General features: G+C 35.4%; 1 protein-coding gene across 11 annotated transcripts in view; it reads right to left on the bottom strand.

Annotated features, from left to right (window-relative positions):
• Positions 1–1,184: 1,184 nt before the first annotated feature.
• LOC145671293 (uncharacterized) overlaps positions 1,185–17,748 on the bottom strand; it is a 71,420-nt gene continuing 54,856 nt past the window's right edge. For all 11 annotated transcript variants that reach the window (XM_081740251.1, XM_081740257.1, XM_081740254.1 and 8 more), the window contains one exon: positions 1,185–12,348. The gene's annotated coding sequence lies outside the window, so the exon portion shown is untranslated. The remainder of the gene's footprint in view (positions 12,349–17,748) is intronic.

Genomic DNA, 17,748 nt, shown 5'->3' with positions numbered 1-17,748 from the left:
TCATTGTTAGTGGCGGCAATACTCCGTCTTTCTGCAGAACGAAAAGTGCTGAGCAGGACTCATTGAACAAAGTGTAAAGAATGTATTTACTGGTTCTTGTCTTGTTCTAATGTTCTACCCAAGTGCAGGCTCTAACATGTTTATACATCGTTGCTAGCTGGGTCACTAGTGCAATACGGATAGAGTATCGACTAGTTTCTTCCCTGCGTGGCTTCAAAATGACATACAGAAAATAAAAAACTTAGAAACAGGGCGAAGCCATAGATTGCGAGTTTCGTATTCATTACCTATATATTTACTTGCATACTTGAGCCGATATTCCTCTGCTATTATATCACCCTCGTACTCCTTAATGTTTAGAAGTCAGGTTCTGGACACGTAGCTGAAATGCTCGTTCTGCGCACGTAGAGATTAAGTTTATCAAAAATATTTGAACCCCCAACTCCCCTTAAGATACACATTTCAACGATTGATTTCACGGTTTATCTCGAAAACTATGGATTAGACACTAATATCGATAGTTTCCAATTATTGTTACATGCCACCTCTTCCCACTCCAACCATAGTTGCTAGTGGGTCTTGAGAGCTGAAATTCAACTTAAATGGAATCGAGAGTGTCAATGTTCATCTCAGCGGCCGAAAAAACTATGAATTCCAAATTGATATCAGTCGTTTCTAACTATTTTTACATGTCACCCTCTTTCAATCTAACTCCTTGTGGAGCTAGGGGGTCTTACAGTCACAATTTGTTTCCAAGTTGTAGTCATATGTGTACCAAGTTTGGTTGAAATTGCTTCAGGTGTCCCAGAATTATGCTGGAACAAACATACATCCATTTTTATAAGACAAAGCATCTAGCTCTTCTCCCTCATAATTTTCTTAGTTTTTAATTTCTTGTATTAGGAAAACAACTTTTCAACGAAAACATGTGGTTCGGAGCTCACATACGTAGTCCGTCTCAGCAAATAGTTCTTCATAACGTAGGTCTTGCATAATGCTGTACTATAATTATGTAATTTTTGTAGATAGCATGACACAAAAATTAATACAATTATACCATAATACCTTTTTTAATATACAAAATGAAAACTTTCCTTAATGTCAGGTGTATTTTGAGTTAATATAAAGATGAAATAAAAATATGATAGATCTGAACTGCGGAAAATTGGAAATACAATGTAATATATTTATAGAAACTGTATTTAATATTTGTAAAAACAGTGGAAAAATATACAATCAATCTAGATTTCAACATAAAGTAATAATGAAATACCATATCAATAGAATGTAATCCTCTCATATTTCTTTAATTTAAAGGAAACCTATAATTTTAGTTTCTACCGTAATTTTTTCTATCAGAGCTTTACATAATAGCGGATTCTTACTCTTATAAGTTAGGTTATCTGTTAATAAGACCAATAAAATAAACAAACAAAAAAATATACCTTATTGTGTTTAAAGATGTTGGTTAATGCAATATAAATTTCGTAGATTAGAATATACATTATTAATATTAATTTACAAAAACTAAAAAAATACACTACCTCAAATCCAATACTATCATTGTACAACATTTTAATACTTTTCTGAACACGGTACTCGCGGTTATAGAACAACCTTTATATCGTCGGACTCTGGTGTATAAAATCAGTTCTTCGATCCCGACTCGTGAGAGGATAGTTATGTTCGCAACAATTTTCAAAAGAATAAATATTTTAAATACTAGAAATAATATCCTATATATATTTGATGGATGCCATTAAACCTGATTGTATGTGTAAATTATTTCTACTACACAATTTTACTTTTGAAAATTCTTTTATCCTTTCATAGCATTTTCAGTCTGGTTAGTTTTACTAGGACATATATAAAAGGCATAATGGAAATGTACATTAACTACAAATTAAAATAAAAAGTACTTATCATGATGAAACATAAGGAATACGCATATTTAACACTTAACACTAGAAAACTAAGAAAATGTTATACTGTACAAACAATATTTTAAATACGAAATATTATGAAACTTAAGAAATATATTAATTGAAATATTATATTGAAATAATGTATTAACATTATGAAATCTAAGGAAATGTTATTTGAATAATATACAGATACATCTATGCAGTGATAATGACACTAAACCCTGTTCGGCCTAAGCTCTAAACTGCGATAAACAAAGCCACGTGAAACTAAATCTCGCTGATTTGGTGTTGGCCTACCGACGCTTGTACTCCTCCGCAAAATAGTTCATATGATTTGATTATTACTTTTACTATGAAGCTCCATATAAAACTGCTATATTATTATAAATGACAAAAATATAATACAGATTATCTAATAAAACTGCAATCGAGTGTGGTTAATGAAACAATAGAAATAAACACTAAGCGTGCGCAGTCATTATGGCGCCAATTCAACTGTAGACGCATGTTCTGCTTTCAAGCCTGAAAGACTGCTGGCATGAATCCCGGTTCCGCGAATGTTGTTGTGAAACACCAACAAGCAAAACCTTTACTCACTAAGCAACAGTTGTTTACCAGAGAAATTCAAATATTTCTTTTAATCTTTCGAGTTTTTTTTCCTTCTTTTCTGCTGCTGCTCTAAGTATCTGGACAACACGAGACAGTATTGTCAAAATACACTTGTATAACTTGCTCCTCCCCGTGGGGTGTGGGAGTGATACATCACTAGCCAATCGTATTTGTGACAAGGGGAAGGATACAGACATTTTGTTTATCGGGGTTTAGAGCTTACGCTGAACAGGGAATAGTAATTATACCCTTCTCAATAGCTTAAATTTACCGTACTTTGAAAATAAGAAAAAAACAGATACAGAGACCGACAGAAGTATTGGAATAATATAATTAATACTTTATTTACATTGTATGTATTATAAACATACATCATATTTGCTTAGTAGTGTTGAATTTGTAAACATATAAACGTTACCATTATGTGTCTCCGAAACTATATTTAAAATATCATAATGCATGTATTTAGCACACAATATATAGAGTCTACTATATTTCTCTTGTGGTCTCACTTATAACACGACATAACGTCTCCAAACGAGTAGACACATGACTGGATGCATGTTTTATGCCCCCACCACAAAGTCGTTGTATTCATACTATGCCTCGCCACAGCAGATCGCAATTGTAGTGTAGAGCTAAGCATTAACAAGTGACATGGGGTGTAAAGGTAAGGAGACAACAGTCGAAGAGAGAAATGTTGTAATTAATCTGTACAAACAACACAAATCCCCCTCCGAAATTGATAGTACAGTCAACAGAAGCAAAATCATGGTGTTCTCCATCATTCAGTGCTTTAAACAGACTAATAGTGTTGTGAATAAGCCGAGATATGCCGCTCCTTCTAAACTTACTACTAGAGACAGAAGCGAAACAAGCAGAATCCGGCATCTGAGATTAGAGGAAGCCTTGAACAATATTCTGGTACTGTGATGCACACAGGAACAGTTGGACGGGTTTTACATAGTGCCGGTTACAATGCCAGTTTTCCTACGAGGAAACCATATGTCAATTGTGTGAATCAGAAAAAGGGTCTAAAATTTGTTAACCTGTATAGGGGAAGCCAACAGAATTCTGGGATCACGTTCTCTGGTCGGATAAAAACAAATTCTGCTTATACAAGGGTGATGGACGTGTTACAGTATGGAGGCTATCAAATATAACTAAGAACATGGTAGCTACAGTGAAACATGGAAGCAACAGTGTGATGGTATGGGGATGTATGGCTTCATCAGGCGTTGGGGAATTGGTGCTCATAGATGGAATCATGGACAAGTTTGAATACAAGAGAATTCTTGAAAACAATCTTAAGAGGAGTGCACAGAAGCTAGAATTGGGAAATGGTTATTACTTCCATCAGGACAATGATCCAAAGTATACTGCGGAAATTATGAGGCTTTGGATGTATAACACTCCTCACACTTTGAAGATACCGAGCAAATCACCAGATTTAAATCCTACAGAGAACATCTGGAACGAGCTCGAAGATCGTGTTAGGAAACATCACATTAGAAATAAGGACCATCTGAAAGAACTTCTTCAGAGTGGAGAAATATGAACTCTGCAGTCACCACAAAAAAGTACAGTCATGTTAAAAAAAAGATATTGTAGTACCCATAGAAAGGGGAACATAACTAATTACTAGCTGTTCTCTGATATCCAGATGTAAACAAACTATTTTCATCCTTTCTGGTAGTGGAAATAAGTATCCGATGCTTTTTATGAGTTTATATATTTAGTAGAAGACTCAACTTTATTTTGTAGCAGTTGTATTTTTGTCTACTTTCTTTGCATACCTATAGAAATAATAAATCTAGTAAACATGCAGGCGTCCCTTCCTGTTAACCACGGAGGTCTCGGCATTCGTCGCGCCATGGATCTGGCTATTTCATCCTTCCTGTCTTCATTCTATGGCGCTAAGCCATTAATTGAGACCATTCTCCAACAAGATCTTAGCCTAGTATCGGATTCGGATGTCAACGATAGCATTGCTAAGTGGTCATCTATAGTGGGATCAGATCCACCTGACCTTGATAAGAGAGGACTACAATCCTCTTGGGACGATCCTCTTATAAGTCATCACTTTTCAGCTCTACTTCAGTCATCCGATAACCCAGAAGATAAGGCCAGACTTCTAGCTACATCATATCCAGAAGCAGGCGCTTGGCTTCATGCTATCCCGTCACCTTCTTTAGGATTACATCTTCCCAATGACAGTTTTCGAATTGCCAGTGCACTGCGTTTGGGAGCAGATGTTTGCGAGCAACACAGATGTCCTGCCTGTAGAAGTGTCGTAGACAAGAAGGGCCTTCATGGACTCTCCTGTGCCAATAGTGCGGGCAGATATTCACGCCACTCCAGCGTCAACGACATTATCATGAGGGCACTAATTTCAGCAGGCGTTCCTTCTATATGTGAACCGTTGGGATGCAGTCGTGCAGACGGCAAGAGGCCAGATGGTATGACCCTAATACCGTGGAAGAAAGGAAAAGCACTTCTATGGGATTTTACTTGTTCCGACACCTTCGCCCCTTCAAATTTACATTCTTCCTCAGCACAAGCTGGCAACGTGGCTGCTCGCCGAGAAACAGAAAAACGCAGGAAGTATAGCAATTTACTCGACAAATATAATTTTGTCGCTATAGCTATTGAATCGGGTGGTTCATGGGGTCTCGAAGGCCTTAACTTTATAAAAGAAGTTGGTCACCGCATTTCTTTATCGTCAGGAGATGCTAGAGCAACCTCTTTTCTACTGCAACGCATCAGCATGGCAGTACAAAGAGGGAACGTTGCATCAGTTTTGGGAACGCTACCCTCTGGTAAGGAACTGGAGGAGATCTTTTGTCTGTAATCTCGGCGAAGTTTGAGGATGCTGTTGCGAGGCTTATGTTATCAAAATTATATTTGAATTTTAAGTACCTTTCCAATATGTATGTTTGTTTCTTTGTTAAAGTCTATTGTTCTTTTTAGCACCGAGGCTACATGTGACGAAAACCTATAGTAAAATATAAAATCCGAACCACTAAAATACAAATATAATGTTGGAAATGTGCAAAGCTTATTTATTATTGTTATATTTGGTCTAACTTCTATAACGTTCGCTATTTGTTCTTTATACATGTATATTCCAATCTAAATATTATATTTTATAAATTTTAGATCCAATAAATAATTATGTCGGACTTTGTACTTCGTGTTGATTTATGAATCCCCTGTTATACTAAGCCAGCGATGTGAAACAACGAGAAAATTTAGCTTATATTCAATAGTATTTTAAAATGTTTTTGGGACAATAGCTTTGTTCATGGACAGAAATATTAACTGTCCAGCATGCTCAGCGGTAAGATTATTTGTGTACACAAATATTTTCTCGCTAATTTTGTTAATCTTGAAAGATGGTGGGAATGATTATTCCACCAAAGTAGTGGCTTTTCCTCCAAATCTGCATCCCTAAGGCTTAGGTACAGGTTCAATTATTCTATGTGACAGCCTTCTTTATCCTGTCACCAAATGTCCTTCGTTTTAGGCAACTGTCTAATCTTTTAGTACCAACATTCCCTCGATTATCTTTTTTAGGATTTCCTGCTGGAATAAGTCTCAACTTATACAGTACTCTACCTTTTGTTATCTCAATATTTTTACCCAAATTATCTTCTTTAAACCTGAGATCTAAGAAAGCACAAATTTTCAACAGAATTCTGCTTCCTTCATCCTTCTCGAATCGCGATTTCAGAAGAGACAAAATTTATATTTTCATGTTTCTTTCATCTTCTTTGAGTACTGCTTCTAAGATCTGTTCACTATCTCCCTCTTCAGTCAAAGAGTCATAGAGTGAAAGATGTGTTTCCTGCGTACTTGCTTCATCTTGTTCTGATATATCGTCTCTTCGACTTGAAAATCTTTTGAAATTTGTTCATATGATGGCCATATGTCCGACGCTGTAACAGATGTTTCTGCTGACATACTGTCACAAAGCATTTGTAAGGACGATAATAGTTAATAATTCTAATTAATAATCATAGTTAATAATTCTGTTTCTTCGTTCTGAAGGATAAGATTTTTATGTATTGTTTGAGACAGAACTTTTACTATTTCTTCTTGGAGTGTTAAAACTACCAGCATTAAAAGGAGAGTAAACAATCATCTTGGCGTGCATGACGGAAGTATTTTACGCAGGAGGTCGAATGCATCTTACTCTTCTTGCAGCGCTTGTCTCATTTTCCTGCTTTGACTCATAATTTGTGTTTCCGAAGGTCTCTGTAGCTCAAGGGCTTTGTTTCCTCTAATATTCAAAGTATGGCCGAAACAGCTCAAATGTTGGAAATCGCTCAAGTCAACAATGACCTTTACAATATTGGCACTACTGTTGTTACACAACGAACATTTTCAGTTGGTATTTCCCACATATCTATACTAAAATATAAAGCCTCTAATAGATTTGATTTCGGAAAATCGGAATTCCGGAACTTCATCGCAAATATCGGAAGTTCGGAATTCCGGATTCTTGGAACCCGATCCGAAATTTCGGAATTCCGGAATCCAGAACACGATACTAAATTTCGGAAGGTCGGAATTCCGGAATCTTAAAACTCGATCGGAAATTTCTGAAGATCGGAATTGAAATCTCAATTCCGAACACCCCTACTGAAATACAGTAGTGGGAACTTGTTATTGACTAACTTGGTGCTAATGTTGTGGGTTGACAGCAAATTGTTCAATCTTTTGACCAATCACTTAAATCAATTCTGGATTTCATTCTAGAAACAAAAATTATATCTTCTTCCACATCAACACTTCTTTCTTTACGAATAGTTGTTACAGTAAAATCATTTAATCCTTCTTCCGACATTGTACCACTCAAGTATATATTCAGTCATCGCAGCAGTTGAAATTGGTAAAGTAGCAAATAGTTGGAGAAGAATTCTTATATTAGGATTCTGCTTTGTTTCACATTTTTCCTCCCCAAAGTTCAGTATGTACTTCTGATTAATCTGGGTTTTCATGTAAATCTTTGCCATATATTAATGCAGCTTACAGCACATTAGTCATCATAACAGTGTCCATTTGCAGAAATTCAAGATGTAAGATTCGCGTTAATCTATTATAAAATCTACTCTTTACCTGCTAAATGAAATGATCGAGGAAAGGAATAAATATTATCGCTTCGAAATACTTCTTAGGGTTTCTTGAAGCTTCCCCACCCGTTGATCTTCCACCGGTCTTAACAACTTGAATTTCTTCTCTTGTATCACCAACTCTTTTACACGCCGAATTAAATGTTGACGAGAATGTTACATCCACATTTTCTCTCAGTTCTTCGAACACTTGATAGACATTTCTTACTTACATTGGTGATTTCAGCCGACAGATCTAATTTTGGATTTTCCAGATTCTTACTTAACGTGACTGTATAAGAAAAACAGTGAGCTACAATTTCCATTGACATTAAAGTCGCTACGTTTTACCGTGGAACTGTAGCTCGAAGCACTGCTGGACACTTCACGATTATAGGCATTTTCTAAGCACTTAAGTGTTTCTACAATATGAGAAGACACTTCTACAAATGATTCATATCTTTCTGCCCAACGTACCACACAAAGTGCTTTCAGTTTGGTTTTCTTTGTGCTAGAAATAGCAGATTCAGAAGTGACCGCTTTTAAGACAGTGGCACGTTTTGGCGATTCCGAAAAGAAAGCTGATATCCTACCAACGTTAGTCATCATATTTCTAATGTGCTTATTTCGCATGACTCACCTACACATAGGCTTAAGGAGTGGCTAAAACAGTGTGTATGAACTGCGAGTGGTTGTTCTGATAAAATAGAGCTTGAACATCGTTTATTTTCCTGCCATATTAACACCACACTCATAACCCTGACCAGGAAGGTGTACCATACTTAAACATAATCTCTCCAGTTCCTCTACTACAGCTTTCTTAGCGGCTTCACCTACTGTTGATGTCAGTTCTCAGAATCAGATAAAATCTTCTTTCATTATAAAGATCAGTCAAATCAACATACCTCACATATAGTCATTTGCGATTTATTTTTAACATCAGTTGTTTCTTCACAGATAACCGAATATATTTTGGATCTGTTTACATCTTTCAATTTTTCAAGAACGAATAATTCACCAACAACAATATTATTTCATTTTGAATAGATTTGCTTGCAGGAGTGCAATTTTCCTCGCTGTTTCTAAATGCGCTTAAAGAATTTTGTCCTCGGCATCGAACTTGAATACTAACGCGCATCTGTATGTACCTTCTTTACCAATTAAACAATTATCTCGTGTTTCTACATATATAAGAAGTCTATCATCTCTGTGTCCTCTTAATGATAAGTTATTCCCAGTACAATATGGAATTGTCTTTATAATAGGTTTCAACCAACGTCTATTTGATGTTATTGTTTCCATCTTTTACCTATCCAGAACAACGCTGACTGATCTGGTATGGTCTTCGAGATGATAAGCAACAACCAGTAGCGATTCATGTCGTTTTCATCCATGTTGTTTCAAACTCATGTGACCTTTATGACTTTCTTGAAGTTAATATTTTATAGCGAACACAATAATAAGAAACAATAAATAATAAACACAATAAATAAGAATTTTAATTTTTCTTTGTTCTTGCCTGAGCGACAAATATTGGAGCAGAATGGGAAGATGGAAACGAAAACGATTCAAACAATACTTAAAAGAACACTGCGCCGAAAATTCTTATAAATATTATTAGTTTACTTCTAATACTGCAAAAGACATTGTTATACATTCACGTTGGCATTTAATATTTACGAAAATATATTTTGAGAAGCAATAGAAATTTTGTACTAAGAAAATCTGTGAGGATACATAAGCTTTATTGGCATTACTTTGCCTACTTGGCATTGGCAAATGCTAACATACAATTTTATTCAGTGCAAAACTGAGTCTCAGGGAAAAGGGATGAAATCTGCTATTTTTTCTCATATGTAATCCGTTAAATTGTCCATTAAATCGCCTTCTGATCGCGCTTTTTACATAAGAGCTACATTTTGCCTTTTCATATAGTATAAAGCCCATTCATGTGTCATTTTGTCCAGTGCAAACTACGATTAATGTTCATTTTATCCAGTGTATACCCGGACGTCAACAGGGGAAGCTATAGCCTCTATACCCCCATGGATCCGCTTATATATATATATATATATATATATATATATATATATATATATATACGAGGGTCATTCGGAAAGTAAAGAACGTTTTTGTATAAACACTTTAATAACTGATATACAAAGGCGAAATTTGTGTTACATACTATGTGATACTTAAGTTACTTTTCGACATAGTCGCCGTGTAAATTTAAACACTTGTCATACCGTGGTACATGTTTTTCTATGCCTTCGGCATACACAGTTGCCACCAAACTGTTGAACCAATCACTAACAGCTTCCTTAAGTTCATCATCACTGCCGTAGTGGCTTCCACCCAAAAAGTCTTTCCAACTTTGGGAATAGGTGGAAGTCACTGGGGCTAAGTCTGGACTATAGGGTGGATGCTCCCAAACTTCCCACTTAAACTGCTGAAGCAAGTCCCTCGTCAATTCCGCGGAGTGAGGACGGGCATTGTCGTGGAGGAGGATGACGCCGCTGGTCAGCAATCCGCGCCTTTTGTTTTGAATCGCGCGGCGAAGTCGACGTAACGTCTGACAGTCGGCAGCTGCATTTATGGTCTCACCTCTCTGCATGTAGTCAACGAGCAAAACACCCTTACGATCCCAAAAGACCGTAGCCATAACCTTTCTGGTGCTCAAAATTTGTTTGGCTTTTTTCGGCTTTTTCGGAGAATTTGAATGGTGCCATTCCATGGATTGGCGCTTTGTTTCTGGAGTGATGTGCGAAATCCACGTCTCATCTCCAGTAACAATACGATTTAAAAGTTCATCGCCATCCTTATGGTAACGGCTGAGAAAAGTCAATGCGGCACCCATTCGCTTGGTTTTGTGTTCCTCCGATAACAGTCGAGGCACCCACCTTGCACTAATTTTTTTGTAACCAAGTTCACCACTGACAATTTCGTACAACACAGTTCTTGAAATTTCAGGAAAGAATTAGTGCAGCCCATCAATAGTGAATCGCCTATCCTCTTGAATTTTCCGCTCAATTCTTCCTTTGAGTTTGTCAGTCACAACAGAAGGCCGGCCCGAGCGTTCCTCATCGTGCACATTCGTCCGTCCGTCATTAAACATAATGCAACACTTACGAACTGATGCTTCATTCATTACATTTCCATACACCTCAGTGATTTGTCTATAAATTTCTATCGGACGCACTTTTCTTGCATTCAAAAATCTTATCACACCACGAACCTCACACTTGGCGGGATCAGTAATTGTATCGCACAGCGAAGCAATAACGGACCGTAGCGGATCGCAGCTGGTGCCAGACTGAGGCTAAAGCATGCCCAGGTCAATAACCCAGCGGCAGCGGGGGTGGGGGAACACGCGCACGCGCTAGCGCAAAACGTTCTTTACTTTCCGAATGACCCTCGTACATATATATATATATACACAACATATACACTTAAATACAACTTTTGATATTACTGTCTACATAAAACTGATCACGTTGAACTCAATTTTACAGGTATTAAGAATCTGAGATCTCTCAGTTGAAGAAATCAACTTTGTTCTGACTTCCAAGAAACTTGACACCATTATACTAAATGCAGATTAAACACATTAAAATCTGAATTAAAAGCTTTTACATATCCATAAAACAACGAAGTGTTTCCCACAATGGACGCTTCACTTTCGGAATAAGATCATAGTTAGAAACATTAAGGTCGAGGAATAAGAAGGGCTTCTTAAGATTTACTAATCTCTATTGTGAAGCACGGCCGGACTGACACCACAGTACCCTTGAATAGACGCCATCTGTCGCTAGCATTACGAAACACTTTCTGTGGATTTAAAGTGCCTATAGTGGATTTCCACTGCTGCGACTTTTTTAGCTACTGTGCTAAAGTCGCCATGACTTATGTAATGAACTACATATGATAATATTTAGTGCTAGGATATGTACTAACAGCTCTGTATACTTAGTAGAGAAACTCTTGCACAGTCATCAGCAAAAGTAAATACTTCTCTCGTACATATTCTCTTCTTAATAACTTTGAAAGAATTAGACCAATTTAAGCTTAATGCTCAGTAATATACGCAGAAATATGATTTCTTCACACCTTGGAAATTATTCTAAAGTTGGTCATTCGTTCCGAAATTACTGACGAAATAACTAGCATGGAGTAAATATTCATCTCTGATGGCGACTAATAAGCATTTCTACAAGAACTTGGAGCTGCAAATACTTGAGCAGGATGAAGAACATCTGTCTTAGATAGCGCCAACATCAAAATACCTACTTCCAACATAAAGCAAATAGTTTGTTGTTGTACTTTTTTAATTATTAACTATTTACTTATTTAAAGTATTGAAGATATGCTTCTATTATGATTCCTGGAATGTTTGTATAGACTGTAGATTACTTTCCTGCCGCATTTTATGACAATTTCCTTTAAATTTGGCCCACACAACAGCACATCCAATTAAAATATGTTAACTAACAACCTTCGTCCTAACTCCACACTAAAATACTAGCGATGTAATCAATGGTCCTCCTTTCTGTATCGTTTGGTGTGTAGATCCATTGCACACTAAGTTTCACAAATCTTTCAGCTTCACCAAGTTTATCGGATGTACGTTGAATCCCTTCCAATAATACGTTTTTATGGCAAATTTCCTACACTCACCAGTTTATTAACCCAATCAGCTTTATCTGTAAAAACACAATAAAAGAACATCACAATATAAGTACGCAGACGGAAATTAAGAACTAAATATCGAAAAAAAGTACTATTACTACAGAAATCAAAGTTCTAACCAAAATCACATTGGAGAAAATCTAACTAATCATAGGGTCAGTTTATGTAACATTATTGGGAAAAAAAGTGGATTGTCCATTTTATATTTTCATGAAATTAGGTGGGTTGCTAAAGATTACGAATCTTCATAAGAATACTAAATTTAAGATGAGGTTGTGTTCAAAATCTAACCATAAGCATACTTCAAGTGATAAAGTTCGCACTATTAGTACGTTCTCGAAGAATGCGTTTTACGAATAGGTAAATTTTTATACGTTTTTGTGATTAGTAGTGCGAATTAGTAAAAATATACACTGAACACAACTATATGAATTGTTACGATGTTCGATTCAAAAATTAAATTAGCTTAGTTAATTCGTCAGCTTGCATTTTTCACATTTATTTCGTGATAATGATCATGAAATTATTTTTCCAAGTTGTATAAATCAATGTATTATTGATTATGTATTATTATTATTATTATTATTATTATTATTATTAATAATAATAATAATAATAATAATAATAATAATAATATCTACTGAAAATATTCTCGAGAGACGTAAGAATGAAGTTTGGAATTGAAAAATGGACAACAATGCAGGTTAACCCTTAAGTACTCGCGCGGGATGTTTACAGACCTCCAAACAGGTAACTTTTGTGTTGCTAGCCAGAATTCCTGATGAAAAAATATTTTTAAAATGTCTCAAAACGAGTACAAAAATATAAATTGCAGCAAATACTTTTAACAACATATCTAGAGTTATGCTACATTGTCTTAATTATTAAAAATATATATTTTTATTGTAAAAAACTGATATCAATTTGGAGGTCTACTGGAATCCTGCGCGAGTACTTGTGTCACAAAAAAGGGCGCGAGTATTTATGGGTTAATCAACGGAAACCAATAATCAAAGAGTGTAAGTTAACGGAAGAGACAATAGAAGCCATGAAGCCAACAGAAGTACACAGATATTTAGATTTCAACCAACTCAGAAGAATAGAACACAAAAAGATAAAAGAAAAAATAACATAAAATTGTCAACAGACATTGAGAGATATATGCAAAACATACATATAAAGTGTTAAAATTGTAATTAACCTGTATGCAATAAATATCTATTGAAATTTACGTAAGAAAATACAAATATTAAAATATGTACACTTTTACTCACCCATGCTAATGCATTGTGACTACGTAAAATAAATTTTTGCATGAATATGTGAAAGAATTACGTGAAAATATAAAATGCAAATCTCCGTAGTAAATTTTTTTTTAAAAAAAAAGACTTTCCAAAAAATTGGATAACTGGAAAATTTTCCCAAAAAAATTCATCAGGCAAGTATTTATATAAATCCCATTTTTTATAATACACAAATGCATAAGATTCCAAACTTCCAATCAGTGCATCATATTAGTTCGTATTAGTTACGAGTTCATATTTATTATCTCCTATACTTTTCAAATGTCTAAATTATATAAGTTAATGTAAAAATTGCAAGGAGAATTAATGCCTATAATTAGTTGTTATTGAACACATTACTGAAATACATTTCGACCTTTCGATATTAAAAATGCTTTAATAGAATCATTAGCAATATTATAATTCTGAAAAAGATGTAAATCAATATTAAACATACAAAGTTATCAGAATATATTTGCAATTGGCATCATCTTTCTTTTCCTTTTATACCACTAATAGTCTTTTAGATGAATACATAATATACAGTCTGAAAATAAGATTAATTAGTTCATGGGAAGATAATGGAAAGATATTATCGTCATATCAATTTCGATAGTTGCTCAATAAATGAAGTTTCATATAGTCGTTGTGCTAAAAATACACATGTATAATTGTAACATGACAACACATGACAAAATATGCATTATTTTCTAAAATTTACGTCTTCCTGACGTAATAGAATAAAACTGACGTAGTATCTGTAATGCGTGCTCTACTTGGTACCTAAAACTGTTTACTAAATAAAATATGTCTTCTAACATTCTTGATCTCCTAAAAGTAAGTTCGACTATGCCTATAAGAAAATGTACTAAGAATTTCGCTCGTATTTCTTTATATAGCACAATAATTTAAGGGGTTGGTTTAAGATGAACTGGTGATTATCCAAGACTGCGATGAATTTCACTCCTTGCCATGCTGCTTCTACTAGCCCTCCAACGGGTTTGAAGCTGGACTACAATTGTCTCAACACCTCGACAGTGATCTAACAGCCGGCGAACAACGCAGGAAATGATTCAACTTCCTCCCGCAATGGAAAATCATTAACTCCCGTTTTAGGGCATTTTCACAAAATATACAGATTGAAGACCACTGCGCTAGATTCAATAGTTGTAGAACGACCCAATGAGGCTCATAAACCGGAGTACATTGATGCACTGTACCTGAGAAATTCTCAGGTTGAATTTAGGTGTTATCAGTAAAACTGGAAAATCGCGGTGTTGGTAGTAGCCTCCTTACTATGTCACTAGTTGACATATGAAAATCCATATATGAAAATATGGTAATTCCCTACTCTACGCTGATCTCAGTTCGAGTAACACTGAAAGTCACTATGCGCTTTTACCTCTTCGAGAAGAAATCTAATAATGATTTTTACGGTTTATAGTCTCCTATAAATATTCCAATTAACTTCAATGAAAAATGTAATGAGTTGATAAATGTTTTAGGTTAACGATATACGAAAAACAGATCAAAGGATAATAATAAATTGGCAATGCTGAATGTTATCGTTCGTTTGGCTTTATGCCCAGGTACGGTTTGAGATTTACACAACTGTCTTGTTCTCACGCACTTTTGTGTCTTATCAAAAGGTATTTGGCGACGGACAATCTGGAAAAAGCAGCTGATTGGTTTCTTGAATAAAAAGTACATTGTTCGTAGCGAAAAGGAAGAAAAGAAGATTCATGATTACAGAATGTTTCAGGCTCTGTGCGTCTCACAGAAAATGAGAAATGTTACGAAGAAATGAAGGCTATTTAAAATACATTGTACACTCGGATAAACAATCATGGAACCGTGAATCGGTTACAAGTGCTCTCGATATCCAATGCGTACAATCTGACGCCATCTGCAGTCACGACGTCATCCTGCACACTTCCTGGTATGAGATTTAGGAACACTGAACGCTGCGTACTGTGAAATACAGTTAGTTATCCGGCTCCTAACAGCAAGACACAGGGCAGATGCGATCACCAGATATGCGAGGTTTATGGTGATAATGCAATGAGTGATAGTAAAACTCGAAAATTGGTCACTCGAACTCTTAAAAGGGAGGTCAGGAAAACGTCCATGGCCAATCGTGCTCTGCTCGCCTACCTGTGATAACTGACTTTTGATGCAGACAGTTGAAACCAAAATTCAAGAAAACATGAGATTCACAATTTCCAGGTCAGTTTTCTGAACACAACTGGGAATAACTAGTATGAGGAGCTATCATCATAGATTATGAGGAATGTATCCACAAACTCGTTCTTCGTTACGATAAGTGTTTAAAAAACGGCAAGAAAATTACGTATAAAAATATAAAATTGTATGTAAATTCAGAAAATAAATGCTTTTTAATGTGTTGGAAACAAAGATATTATGAAAAAAAAGAGGAATAAATAGATATGCTAATCTGTTAAAAAGTGATGGTGCTTAAGTATAATTATAAAAAAAAGCCTTAAAAAGTAATCAAGAAGAACCATTAATATACTTGGTTCATAATAACTTGGTTCATACTCCTTTTTGATAATAACTCGTCCTAAGGGACAACGGTGATAAAAACTAACGGGACTTTTTAATTGCGAAAAAATCATAAGTTAAGCACTTAATTTCAAATTAAAAACTGATAAATTTTGTAATATAATGGGGATTCGGGTTGGCAGAAGGAGGAGTGGAAAGTGGAGGCAACAGAAACATCAAGAAACATCATTTTAGCCATGTGCAAAAAGACTAACCTTGGACTTCGGTTGAGAGGTTTTCATACGCTCATGTAAATTTCAATTGCTACCATATGTAAAAGTTAGAAAAAAAAGTGAGCGCTCTAGTTTTGGTTTCCATGAGAAATAGTTTTGTAGGAAGTAACTCAAAAATATGCAAACAGCATCATGGATATCCTTTTGTATATGTTAGAATTCGCTTTGTGTTAATAAAATTGTAATTAAGCATTTCAAGGTAAAACAGGTTCTTTTACTTAACTTCTACAAAGAAAAGATTAAAACCTACCTTTTATGCACGGTTTAAACAGCTTGAAATACTGTTGCCAGTAAATAATATAATATAAAGTCAACTACCATATTAAACTAAAGATATTTAATTAATCATTTTTATTAATCATTAACGGTGTTTACTTTTCCCTTCTTTCGGAACGGGCCTAACTTAAAAAGTAGCCTTCGAACAATCCGAAAAATTGCTGCTAATTTTCCTGTTATATAAATTTTAACGAACATCGAAAAATAAGTACACTAGTGACTATTGACGTCGAACGTAAAAGTTCAACAATCTATTCTCTTATTTTGGCCAGCATATTTCAAACACTTTGAAGGATAATTCATCAATTTCATGACTTTAAAGAACCATAGTAATAAATAAAAAGGAAGAAAAAAAAGGAAAGATCAAATGACTTGCCGGGAGCAAGAGAACTACGTGCATCGTGTAAATGAAACATTTCCTGGAAGATGACTTAATCGGCCGTGATGGACCAATGATTCGACCTGTGAGCACTCAAGGTCTCATATATTAAACTTTTCTTTACCCCTTTTGGGATTTTTACTACGAATTTGTACCATAGAGTACTGATGTGTTTAAACGCTTACTAAGCTCAAATAAAACGTATTGAACCCGGGATTTTTATTTTATTATTATTATTATTAGTCAAGTCAAGCATGAACCAAAGAACATCCCAGATGCGTTTTGGAACCGAATGGTCAACCTGGCGGCGGAGGAGCGTGACTTTTTTTCTTAAGGCAAATTTCAAATTTTTTCCCCGCCCTAGTTTCCAAGATATCAGATTGGATTGGAATTTTGCATACGGATTGTGTGCACTTTTTTTCTTTCTTTTCTTTTTTTTTTTTTTTTATATATCTACGTGAACCTGGGCCCAGGCCCGAGGGACGCAAATGTTCCGAGGGGTGGTAAAAAAAATCTTCGGTTTTCCTCGAATTTCCGGGTACAGGTGTATGATACGGACACGGGAGTGGTACCGTTGGAAAGGGCGGGCGCGTTATACTGAAGAAAATGACGTTTGAACCACGATCCTAGCCAAATAGTAATCGCGCAGTAAATTTTTAGAATATATAAATGGGTTACCTT

The sequence above is a fragment of the Thermobia domestica genome, chromosome 15 (genome assembly GCF_964235325.1).
Source record: "Thermobia domestica chromosome 15, izTheDome1.hap1.1, whole genome shotgun sequence".
NCBI classification, from domain to species: domain Eukaryota; kingdom Metazoa; phylum Arthropoda; class Insecta; order Zygentoma; family Lepismatidae; genus Thermobia; species Thermobia domestica.
Note: the sequence above shows the minus strand (reverse complement) of the source record. Positions and strands in the feature narration are given on the sequence as shown.